Source organism: Populus alba, chromosome 19 (genome assembly GCF_005239225.2).
Source record: "Populus alba chromosome 19, ASM523922v2, whole genome shotgun sequence".
In the NCBI taxonomy this organism is placed as follows: Eukaryota; Viridiplantae; Streptophyta; class Magnoliopsida; order Malpighiales; family Salicaceae; genus Populus; species Populus alba.
Window position 1 is genome coordinate 2902229 of NC_133302.1, and position 13484 is coordinate 2915712.

Sequence of the window (13484 nt, forward strand, 5' to 3'; positions counted from 1 at the left end):
TAGAGTATATATACTAAAAGACTTCAAATCCCACATTAAAAAAAATAAAACATTCTTCTAATATTTATATACTGAACTTTGAAATGAGTTAGTAACCAACTAAAAAAAAATAAAAATAAATCAAGGGCTCTAACTAGAAGAAAAAACACATGTTAAAAAAAATAGAGGTCTCTAGCTAGAAGGAAAAACACATTTGAAAAAAAATGAGTTTCTACCAGGTTTTGTTAGGTCACCCGGGTTCCAGATCTACTCGATGGGTTGACCAGTTTTCTCCGGGTCAACTGCAGGCCCGAGTTTTCAATAAAACAGACCCAATGTTGTTATCCAATTTTGGACCTATTTTTTTTATAATTTTTCTGAAAAATCCAAAACTAACAAAAAACAATGAAAACCCAACAAAATATATTCTTGATATATTTGTATTGTTTTTAGTATTTTTAAAAGAATTTAAATTTTCAAAGGTTTTTTGAACCGGTTTGATATTATTTTTAAAATCATTGATTTTTTTTATGAAGTCAATGTTGATATTGCTTGTTTTTTTTAAAAAAATCAAAATACAAAAAAATCAAAATTTGTTAAAAAAAAAAAAGGTTGAGGAAGAACCTAACAATATTTTACTTATAAATAAGGGTTCTCACAACGCATAAAAAAAGAGTAATGAGGCAGTTTTAGATAGAAAATTGAGGAAACCCAAAGAAACTCTAAAAAAACCCAATCTTTTATCTTCTCTAAGCCAGCCGCCGCCCCCCATTTCCTTGCCAAAAAACAGAACCAGAGAGCCAAAGCCGTTTCCATTTACATTTCCAGACCTCCACAAACAGAAGACCCCTTGGCCTCCGTTCCCATCTTCCTCCTTTCCCTGACCTCTCCTTCGTCTCCCTCTCCCAGCCGTCTCTACCATTCCTTTGGTAGTGGTTGCAACGACTTGGTAATTAACATTTACTTTTAACACATTGAGGATGGTCACTCTAAAATTTGATTAAAGGACTTACTTTCTTACTATTGCTTTTTAGCGTCTAACAATGGATTTGACTGCGTTGAAAACATGGGTATCATGAAGTGACATAAAGCTTCGCGCATGCCAAGCGGAAGGGGTAATGAAAAAAGGAAAATGAACAAAGGAGATTAGCGATGATTTCAATTATCTAATACTTACACAAAACATTCTCTTTTATTGAAAAAAAATAAATTCGGTGGCCAAAACGAAAATAGGTAAAGACCAAAGAACCCCTGGCCTCATGGCTTAATGTTTTCCCACTTAAAAATAAATACGTAATTTTATTATAGCAATGTACAATTAATTGTGTCTAGTAATAGATACATGAATTTTTCCTGGTCCTATATTCCAGGCCCTTCAAGCCGTGGTTGTAAATCAAAGCTATTTTATCTTTAAGCCGTGTTTGCTTTTTCATGGAGGAGGCCGTGTAAAGAAGGGAAAGGGAACATGAAAGACGGGGGCTGTTTCCTTTTGTTCTTTTTTCTTTTTCTTTCTTTCTCTATATATATTGTAAGTTTGAAAAACTTTATAACAATAAAACACTTTATACTTGGAATGCATTTTTGCATTCCTTTGAACAATACTTTTTTTTCATGGCATGTTTCTTTTTAGTTTTTTTAAGATTAATTGGTTTCAAATTGCTTTTTAAACAATTTTTTATCATCTTAACTTTATTCAATATATTTTAAGATCTCTCGTAAAATTTCAGCTCAATCTGATGGTCGAATTGAAAATTACGCCCAATAATATAAAACTGGTCAAATTATGATTTTCATCAAATTTCTGAATTTCTTAAAATATTTTGAAATTTTAACCTAAGTTAAAACATTATATTAAAAGGCTCCACGTAAATTTTAAATTTCCTTATAACTCAAATATATTAATAAAGTTTTAATCTAAGTTATAGCATACCCAAGCCTTTAACATGCCTCCGCCCTTGCACTAAGGTCTTCCCTCCTTCTGCCATAATGCTGCTGGTGGTATTCTTCAAATCTTCTTTCTTGAATTGGCTTTAGCATGGATGCATACAACAATGAGATGGGATCAGCGGAAGATCTGCAGGATAAACTTTATGTTTAAGAAAAATTATTTTTTTAAAATTATTTTTAATATCAATACATCAAAATAATCTAAAAATACTATAATAATATTAATTTGAAATAAATAATAATGTTTTTTTTTTAAAAAAATTTAAATATTTTTGAAATATAAAAACAAACATTATTTACAACATTTTTTTTGTGATTGTTATTTTTAGTATCATCTCCATCACGCTTAAACTAAAACAAAAACCTACTCAGCGATGAGGTTTGTCACACCCGACATCGCAACGGTCCTAAAAAATTTAAAAATCTTTGGAAAGAATGGATTTCTGGCATCCTGTTCTTTAATGTGGATATTCTTGTTTAAGGAGTCGCCACCTAGTATTATGGTCACTAGGAACCCTAACTGGTCAACAGAGATTCTATGGTTCGGGTCTGGTTACGTAAAAGGGAAGATATTATCACCCCTTAAACGTCCTGCCTGAGGCAGGCTGCATTGCTAGTTTTGTCTTAAATTGCTAAATGTTTATTAGTTTATGTTATGAAAATTTGTTTATAATATTCCTGACTCTGGCACCAGTGAATACTTAACTACGAATATTTCCAACTCTGGTGTTGATAAATATTACGCAGCTATAAAAAAACAAAACAAATTTAAATCAGTATATTTTTTTTATTCTCAACTCTGGCGTCAATGAATAAATAAATAATACTACATTCATTTTTACGCATGCACATATTTTTTATTTTTCTAGCTAAAAATAAAATAAAAATACAACGAATAAAAATAATATAAATTTAAACCGGTATTTTTATTCCTAACTCTAGCGTTAGTGAATAAACCAATAAATTTACATTATTTTTATTTATGTATACACATTTTTTTTTTCTGCCTCTTTTTTTTTTTTTTTTTCGGGCTGGGCCGGGCTAGGCCCAGCCCTGCATTTATTTTTGGGCTGGGCCCAGCTCAGCCCATATGGGCTGGGCTAGCAACACGCGTGCTAATCCACGCGTGTTGCTACACTGTGCAAGTGAATTAAAATTCACTTGCACAGTGCAAATGCAATTTAAACAAAGCGCAAGAAGAACAGATTACTTACCTGGTCTGCTGCCCGTTTTTCCTTTCTTCTTTGTTCTTATGATTCTGCAAGCGGTTCGTTCCCGTGCTCCTGGTATTTGATCGATCTCCTGTGCTCCCTCCGGTTTTCCTTTACTGTTTGTGGCTGCCGAAGTTGTGAAGGAATTTTGCCTTCCCTTTCCTCTGCTTCAACCTGCCCCCGTCTTCCCCTGAATTTTTCGTCTGATTTCCTCCTCTTGCGATGAAGAAACTGAGTCGGTATGTCTGTTTCTTGAGATGAAGCACAAAAAATTGCAGGGATAATTCTCCCTTCTGTATCTGTTACTCTCCTATTTTCTCCTTCTCTGTGTATGTTTTTTTTCGGTTTATGCCCTGTTTTTTTCCTCTGTCTTTTCTCTGTTTTGTGTTGATGTTTCTGTTCTTCTCTATTTTTCTGGGTTGTGTTTTGATTGCTCTATTTTTCTAGGTTGATCGCCCCTCTTTGTTGCTGCCGTTTGCTCCTCTCTTATAGAGCTCCCCCCTTCCCAGTCCTGTCTTTGCAGGACTCTTCGGTAATCCACGAACGAGATCGTGGGCATGAGGTGGTGCAGTGGCCTTGAGTTGCTGGATTTTCCTTGTTCAAGCTGCCAGATTTTTCTCTGTTGAATCGGTCTGGTCCGTGCGAAACGGAAGGGACGAAGAACGCAGTCTTCCAAACGGCGCCGTTTGTGTGCTTGAGGCAATTTTCACTTTGGTCCCTGGACGTTTTAAACCTTACAATTGAGATCTTAATCATGTATAATTGATTTTTTAATTATGCCCTTGGATTAAATTCAATTGAATCCCTGAGTTATAGCACAATTTACACAACAGTCCTGAGTTTCTGGACTATTCAATTTGGTCCTTGGACTTTAATTTTCTAGCAATTTTTCCTTGAATCAGCTCCAAACTTTGGTATTTTTTCCATTACACCCCTGATTCCTTTAATTAATTAAATCAAAGTTTAATTAAGTCCTCAACCTCATTAATTCTTCAATTAAACTCTTGATTTCATTAATCTAAATTTAAATCAATTCTCCAATTAAGCTCTTGATTTAATTAATTAAACTAGTTAAGAGTTTAATTAAATCTTTAAACTTCCAATCATGCTGCCCTTAACCTAAATTTTAATTAATTCTTCATTTATTTTATTTTTATTTTTTTCATCATCATTTTTTAAAAAAATAAAAATAAAAGGTCAAAAATTGGGTTATGACAAGGTTTTCAGGCTACCAAATTTGGAAACGGAAAGAAAAAACTTTATTTATTTATTTTGGTTCTTAAGAACATAGTAAACAAGTAATTGATTGTCAATTTTGTTTTTTAAAACAAAATCAGTTTTTTTATTTTTGTTTTTTTTTTATTTTTAATATCAATATATTAAAATTATAAAAAAAAAACACTTAAGAACATCAACCCGATATTTCAAACACAGTTTATACTAGATGTCGCACCCCAAAAAAATCAACGCGCGCATCGGGCTGGCGATTTAAGTCTCATTGTTGTTGTTTGCTTGAATTTGGTTCGTTGGAGTCGCCACCTAGTAATTTATTGAAGGCTACTAGGAAACCGGATGTACTAGTCTTGTTAGAGATTCACGGGTACGGGACTGGTTGTGGTTAGGGAAGGTATTAGCACCCCTAACACACCCTACCTGAGGTAAGCTGCTTCGTGGCTTTGACGTGTTAAAGAAGTTTTAATAATTGTCTTTTCATCAGAAATTAGAAATATCACTTACGTATAAGTTAATAATTCTTAACCGTGATCCGATCAAAATATTAAATTCTTCTTTAATATATTTGCAATTTTATCATTAAAAAATATATACAAATAAATAAAACAAAATACAGGCACATACATACACTTTCACTATTTTATTTTTGTTTCTTTTCTTTTCTTTTACCTCCATATTTACAAAATACAAAATCACAAAAAACTCAAAACTAAATAAATATTACATTAAACAATTTGGAAATTATAAAATGAACCAAAACATTCCGGAATAGTGCTGGAAACCTCTAAATCGCCGGAACAGTGTTGTGAAGCCGCTGGGACAGCAGGCGGCGCGTCTTCCCACGCGCCGCCGCAAAAATACCAGAAAACAAACGGGTCTTGCTCAGCTTCTTCTCTTCCTCGCCGGTGACGACCTGTAATCAAGAATAGAACACACACAACAGTTGATTTTACTCCATTTTTGTCCGAATCTATTCTGATTATTTTGTTTTTTTTTAGATCTGTTATTTTCTGTCAAATCTTTCTTCTTCATGGCGTCCGCTCATTTCTTCTTCAACCGGTGGCAGTTCTGTTGTGAAGGTGGGTGACGGCGCTGCTGTGGACGGCGCTGAGGAGATCGGATCGGTGGAGATGGGGAAAACAACTCCGCCCGTTCTCTTGTTGGGGAGACGAGGTTGTGCTGCGGTGGGGTCTGTCGGTTGGTCCGTGGTGGTGCTGGAGCTGCTGTGGAGATGGGAGAGGTGGCTGACGGTGTTGAGGCGGAGGAGTGGCAGATCGGTGGGTGTCTCTGCTGGAGGCAGTGAACTGGGTCTGCGGGCGCTGCTGCTGTTGGAGGAACCGCCGTGAGTGAGAGAGGGGCTGCTGTGTGTTGCGGAATGGAGGGGAGTTGGATCTGTTGAGAAATCAGAGAGTGAGGTGGCCGGGGGAGGAAGAAGAGAAAACTGAAAAATCAAAGTGGTGGGGGGCTGTTTGGCCGATTCTTTGTGAGGAAGAAAAAAAAGTGAGATGGCCGGGGGAGGATGGAGAGGCTACAGGAGAAGATGAGGTCGGCTGAGAAGGTCTGTGTGGGGGAGAAAAAAAATTCAACGTAGGGGCCGGCGGCTGGTTTTCAGAGAAGAACACTGGGGAAAAAAATTTAAAACCAGAGGGTGAGGCGCCGCCGGCCCCTGTTTTTAGTTGGGAGAAAGAGTTGGGTTTTAGGGTTTTTGTGTTTTTTTTTTCCTGATGATGTCCAAATTACCCCTCCTATGAATGTGTTGAGGAAACCAGTATTTATAGGCAAAATATTGCTAGGTTTTTCAACTTGGTCCCTTAACTTCTTTCTTTTTTGTAAATTTTGATTTTTCTTATTTTTTTGTATTTTTTGAAAACGAGCAATATCAACGTCGACTCAATGAGGTAAATCAATGATTTTAAAAATGACACGTGAAAAGTCGAACGCGTTTGAAAATCTTTTGAAAATTTAAATTCTTTTTTTTAGACGACGCTGAAAATGCTAAAATGACGAGAATATATTAAAAATCATATTTTTGGATTTTTATTGTTTTTCTCTATTTTTGGATTTTTGAAAATATATAAAAAACATGGGTCAAAAATTGGGTAGCAACAAATGCCCCCTCTTTACAATGCTTACGAAGCAAAACTGTTCAATGTTTTGCATAGTAAGCTTTGTAAAGAAAAACTTGTCTTCTTATCTTCCTAACTTGCTCAATATCCACTCATTTAAAGATCTTACTTTTTTTCTATTTCTTTTTCTTGTCTTTCTTTCTTTCTTTCCTTCTGTCTCTCTCTCTCTCTTCTTTTTTTTCGTTAATCTGAGATCCCATCTGGCGACCTCCTTTATCAAAATCAAAGAATGTTGTAGCTCGGTCAACCTAAAATCCCATATGGAGATTTCCTTTAACCAAAGCTACATGAGGTCCCATCCGGCGACCTCATCACTGGAACTAAACAATATGTGTAACTCGGTTAACCTGAAATCCCATCTGGCGATTCCCTTTAACCAAAGCTACATGAGATCCCATCTGGCGACCTCATTCAACTGGAACGAAAATATTGTGTAACTCGGTTAACCTGAAATCCCATGTGGCGACTCCTATGAACCAAATTCAAGCAAACAACAACAACAACGAGACTTAAATCGCCAGCCCGATGCCGCGCGCTGATTTTTTTTGGGGTGCGACACTAGAAAATAAGCCATTATTCAATATTGACGATCAAGAATAAATATTGATGATTAATAATAAATTTTGTATAATTTGGACATCATTTTCTTATTCTCGCTAATTAATCCCAGAGCGAGGTTCCAAGAAAAGCCTCAACAAACCTTATTTTTTGTTATTTTGAAATCACTAAAAAATGTTCATCATCTTTGGTCTTTGCTGCAGATTATTAGCAATGCAATAATCATAATTATAAAAGGTAAAAGGTAACAGTACCTAGAGGAAAAAAAGCAAGGAAATTTCTCAAACGTGTAGTGCTGGTAAATATTGAGGAAGGAATTTGGTTCCTAGAAAAGCAAGGAGCCAGGTTCCAAGAAAAGCCTCAACAAACCTTGCCCTCATATTAAAGATAATATTTAATCTCATAAATTAAATAGAATATAATAAAAATAACTAAATGAAATATTTGTTCTTACCAATAAGCTTTAAATCGAGGTTATGTCCTTGCAGCTTCACAAATAAAAAGTCACTCCATTGCTTAGGTGTAGACGCTGTGATTGAACCACAATAAGGATGAGGAAGCAGATGATATGGCGGTGGTAAAGGCATCACTGTATCTTTTCTCACTGCCGACTCTTCAAATGAATCTGACTTCCCTGCGATCACATGGACCCCACATTCTTTAATGATGTGCAATTTGTCATATGAAGAATTGTAATTCTTTATTGGCTCTGAAGAAATGTATAGTTCCAATTCGTCATTTCCACAGTAATCTTTCATTGCCATTTCACTTCTACTTATGTATCTCATCCCTCCTGCAGTTCTTGGTGATCCATAACATTCAAACAATTGAAGACCGTTGCTTTTATTTCTTATAGTAATAATAATCTTATTGTGGTAGTAATAATCATCATCCTCCTCAAGTGGATGGACAACCCAAAGAACTAAGCCTAGGAAGACTGGAGGTATATGGAATGACAATGAGCATCCTTCTCCACTGTAGCTCATCCAATTTGGCATCTCACCAGGAATTTGTTGAATACGATACCGGTGACGACCGTTTGCACATTGCCTGTATAAAATATATTATCATTAAATCAAGAAATAAAAAATAAAACGAATCAGACTTTAAATATTTAATAAAAAAAATATTATTAAAGATAATATTTATTTTTTTAGATTCAATAAGAAAAATAAAAAATATTATTAAATATGATATTTTGTTTTTTAAAATAAAATAATAATAATAATAATGATTATTGCCTATATACATATTGATTTTAAGGAATGCTGAGATTTTAGACATTAATCAATGTATGTGCCAATTGTGTGTGATTATTATTGTAGAGAAACCGAAAGAAATAATACCTCAACAATGCTCTTCTGTAATTTATTTGGTGAATGGCTGCGGTGATCATCAACACGAATATACCAGAAACTATTACTTAGACCTTCGATACCCTGAATCTCTTCTAACGAATCACTTCCTTTTAGTTCTATATATAGTTTTTCTTCTTGCTCGATTGGTATTTTTACTCTTTTCAATGATTTGCAATGACCTGCAGCCAAAAAGTGTAAACTTGAGGGAAGATCTGGGATTGATACAAGATATTTGCATGCCTCAACACATAAGAACCTTAGCTTGGGAAGGAAGCTGATCCCAGAAGGCAGGCTGGAGAATTTATTTCCATATAGATTTAATTGTTTAAGAGCGGACAAACCACTGAAATCAACACAGTTAATTGCACGGTCAGTCAAACCACAATTAGAAAGCCCAAGATGTTTCATTGATATCCATTCAATGAAAGGTGTCGGCAGCAAACGTTTCCAATTCAAAACACCTGCTGAAATCAAAGAAGAACTTGGCGGAGCCGAACTGTATCCACACAATGATAACCTTTTGACATGCTTTAATTGTCCAATTGAAGAGAGAAATTGCTCATTTTCAATCCAATCAGCTCGCAGCTCGGTTAAGAATTCCATATCACCCATGCGTTCTGGCAATTTCTCAAGTTGTGAACATCCAGAAATATTCAGAGTTTCAAGAGACTTTACATTGCCAATGATTTCAGGGAGATTCTTCAGCCTCCAACATCCCTTCATATTCAAGAAAACGAGGCTCGTCAAATTTCCAATTGATTGATGCACCTCAACTAAACTCGAGCAACCTTTCAGTATTAGTTTCTCTAGGCTTGAACTGTGCAAGTTTGGTGTTTTAATAAGATGTTGTGAATGACTGAGATTAAGGATTTTTAGCTTGTTGAGAATCTGTCATAGTAGAGAGCAAAATAATGAACATTAATCATAAGAAGTCGTAACATGTAAATATAAATTACTGGAGAAATTTTGGGGATTGTAGCATGTTTTCGCACCTTTTTTTTCCCTTCCATAGATCTTTGAGGTTACTTGTACTGCATATCAAGAACGACTAGATTGTCCAAGGTAAAATCAGATGGCAAATATTTCAAAGGACATTCATGCCAACAAATCCACATCAACTCTTCAGAAAGCAGTTTGAAGGATCCGGTGAGATGTGCTCCGTTGATTTGGAGTAAATTTAAGCATTTCATTTTTGCAAATGATCCTGTGCTTAGTGATTTAGCTTCTGATGCTTTGACATCCAGTTTAAGACGCTCTACAACTTCTGTACACTGAAAAAAAATCAATACAACTTTCATACGATTATTTGTAATAAGTTTGACTAGAAAATACAACATTGACCATGCTTTCGTGTATGCATTGAGCTCTTACCTTCTGCTGCTCAAGTACATTCCATGCATCCTCTTGATTCCAAATTCTGGTCCTCTTTCCAGGTTCTTTTGGAGACGATTCACGAACGACCTCCCTTCCCATGTCTCGTAATAGATCATGCATGGTTACCTTTCCAATGTCATTAACTTTAATCAGAGACCTTTCACGGAGAGTTTGCAAATCAACTTCTGGATTGTAACCGCAACGGGCTCCTAGCAGTTTTGCGATGTACTCTTTCTTTCTATCAATAAAGAAGCAAGCGATATCAAGGAATGCATTTTTTAGTTCTTCACCGTCCAGTGAGTCATAACTTATTCTAAGCTTTCCTTGAATATCGTGGTTTGGAATTCTTTTCAATTTGTCAATTACAGATTTCCAACCATCTCTGTTTTTCACGGACAGACAAGTACCCATAACCTCAAGAGCCAAAGGAAGTCCCCCACAGTAATCAACTACATCCTTCGAAAGATCAATATAATCTTCTGTTGGCTTGGTGTCCTTAAAGGCATGCCAGCTGAAAAGCTGAAGGGACTCATATGGTTTCAATTCTTCGATCTGATATGCTTGATCTGCTTTAAGTAGAACACTTGAATCTCTTGTTGTAATAATCACTCTACTTCCGGGACCAAACCAACTTCGCTCTCCCATCAAAGCATTTAGCTGGTCCTGACGAGCCACATCATCAGCAACAACAAGAACTCTTTTGCGACAAAGTCGCTCTTTGATCAGAACCTTTCCTCTATCGACACAATTGATGTTAGCAACATCTTGTTTTAAAATATCATGAAGAAGTTGCTTTTGTAAAAGAGCCAGACCGTTGAATTGTTTTGATGTTTCATTGATATTCGAAAGAAAGCAACTTCCCTCGAATCCATAGCAGAGTTTATTAAATACAACTTTTGCTAGAGTTGTCTTTCCTATTCCTGGCATCCCATGTATGCCCACAATGCGTACATCTTCTGTTGCAGCACTTAGGAAGTCCAAAATATTGCGAGCAAGCCGATCCATACCTACTAGGTGCTCAGGAACATAGAAGTACTTGGGTTCTAATTTCTTCAACACATCCTTGATAATCTCTTTGATAAATTTTGCTTCATGCCTGCTCATAGACAAAAGCAAGTCATCGATAGCAAGTCAATTAAGTATTTTATTGTTTCACATTGAAAAATGTAAAGTATATTGACTCCATAAATTTGGAAAAAAGACATACCTATTTGCCATATCATTGAGATTCCATCCAGATAGATTTCCAGCCTCCTCAAGAGCTTTTCTCCACTCCTTCACCAGCTTCTCTTCAAAACGCTCTTCATGTTTAACAAATGCTTCTGCAAAACTGCCATTCTGTTTTCTCACATCTGAAGGATCAATGTCATAGAATATAGGAAGAACAATCTGACCGGTTTTCTTCCTTTTGCACTTTAGAATCTCTACAAGTTCATTGAGACACCATCTGGAAGAAGCATATCCTTTTGAGAAGACAACTATGGATATCTTTGATTCTTGAATTGCCTCGAGGAGATGTGCAGAGATTTCTTCTCCTCTAGGAAGTTCATCCTCATCTCGAAAAGTGTGGATTCCTGCTTGGACTAAGGCAGTATATAGATGATCTGTAAATGTCGTGCGAGTATCTTCTCCTCTAAAGCTCAAGAAGACATCATAGGCCCCTTCTGGTCTAGATCGAGAAGACGCTGGCTCTATCATGGCAGCTGCAGAAATTAAGGCAAAATCACTTAGCAATGCGGCAATTGCATAAGGTACCTACTCTCTTGCAAATACAAGCAAGAGATACATGCGAAGTGATCATTGAAGATGATACAACAGTTTAAGCTTAATAATGAGGGAGCATAAGACAATAGCAACTGAAGTTAAACATGAAAAAAATAAAGCTTTCAAATTTTTGTTATTGGTAAAGACATGAAATGAAAACAAGAAAGAAGCAAAGAAGAGTTAGACATGTATACCTCTATACAACAAAGAGTAAGCTACGAAATGGCAGCAACGGGAGAGAGAAGTTAATTGTATTCATTATATAGGAGAAAGGATATGCTTTCTATTCATTTGCTGGAGAAAGCTCCACGAAACTAGGTGGAAGTAGGAGACACGCAGCTGGCATTGTTGAAAGTCTCAGGAGGGTTTTATTTATTTCGAGCTAGTGGTTCCAAATTATTTATACATGGGAAAGAATATGAAATGAAATATAAATAATTTAAACTTTAAAGTAAAATAGTAAAATACTCAACGGTGCAAAGTTTTTATATTCAATCACAACAATTTCTTTTAATTGCTTGATGTCCTGTTTGCATAATTGAGTTTAATTATGAAAATATGATGATCATCGACTCACATAATTGAGCTTTACAACTAATTGAGTACTAAAGTATACCAACTTGGGTTTTCTTTACTCTTTTCCAATTCTTAGGTTTTTTTAAATGTTCAAGTTGCCCTTTCTCAAATGCAAGTGGCGTCCGTTGACGCTAAAGATTCCCAGTACCTGAGACATTTTTCGTATTCTTGTTATTTTTTGTTTTTCCAGCGGAAATGGCGTTTTAAAAAATTTTGAATATTTTTTTTGCTTGTAATTAATTTAAATTTATCAATTTTATTTCAAACATAATTTATATTATAAAATAAACCATCATTCAATATTGATGATCAATAACAAATCTTGATAATTAATAATAAATTTTGTATAATTTGCACATGATTTCTTATTTCTTTCAAATTTGTATGGTACGCTGCAGAGTTGGTTTGATCCCACCAGCTAGGGGAAGCTATGAAATTGAAGCAAATAACTCTTTTGTTGATATGATTTTTTTTTAGGCAGAGAAGATTTTTTGATATTTTATATTATATTTTATTTAATAAATTCAAAGGATGTACCATTTAGTTATTATAATCTTATTTTTTTTAGAAATATATCTAAATAATATATTTTTTTAATTTTTTTAAAAATTTATTTTTGAGATCAACAAAATTAAAAACAATTTTACAACACCAAGAAAATAATAATTTGAAACAAAAAAAGAGTTGAAAAGTATTTTTCCACTGCAAAACAAATGATCCCATTATCATTATTTTTTTTAAAAAAAAATTTATCAATTTTTTTTGCTTTTAGTGTGGGGGTGTGATTCATTTTAGATTAAAAAAAAAAAAAAGATTCTAGCAGGCTCAAATAGCCATTGTATGGAAAAAAAACAAAAAAAAAAAAAAGTTTTCTCATTTAAAGCACAATTGGTAAATTTTGAAACCCAACCTCAATCAAATTCCTAGTTTAATTGTTTATTTATTTATTTATACAGAGTTAATTGTTTATTTGATAGTCAGTCAACGGAGCCGTAGTTTTTCTATTCATTCACTTCAATTTGTTTTAATTGCTTGATGTCCTTTTTGCGTTTGTTTATGAACACTTGATGCTTGGGATCAAGTGAGCCCACTTAAGAAAGAAAAATATGATGATTACAATTAATTGAGTAAAGTATACCGACTTGTGTTTTCTTTACTCTTTTCTGTTTCTTAGGTTTTGAAATGGTCTAATTGTCCTCTCTAAAATGCAAGTGCGGTCTGTTGACGGTCCCAGAGATTCAGGTACTGGGTTAGTTATGATTAAGGGAAGGTAGACACCACCCTTAAAACATCCTTTCAAAAGAAAGGTTACCCTTACTTGTGTGTTTTTATATTTGATTCAAATGCTATTATATTTT

General features: G+C 34.8%; 1 long non-coding RNA gene and 1 pseudogene across 1 annotated transcript; one reads left to right on the forward strand and one right to left on the reverse strand.

Annotated features, from left to right (window-relative positions):
- The first annotated feature begins 3101 nt into the window (after positions 1-3101).
- On the forward strand, positions 3102-3943 carry LOC140955087 (uncharacterized). The gene is made up of 2 exons (XR_012168762.1): positions 3102-3376; positions 3585-3943. It is a non-coding gene; the product is annotated as an uncharacterized lncRNA (long non-coding RNA).
- Positions 3944-7432: 3489 nt separating this feature from the next.
- On the reverse strand, positions 7433-11526 carry LOC118045286 (disease resistance protein RUN1-like; annotated as a pseudogene).
- Between the last annotated feature and the right edge of the window lie 1958 nt (positions 11527-13484).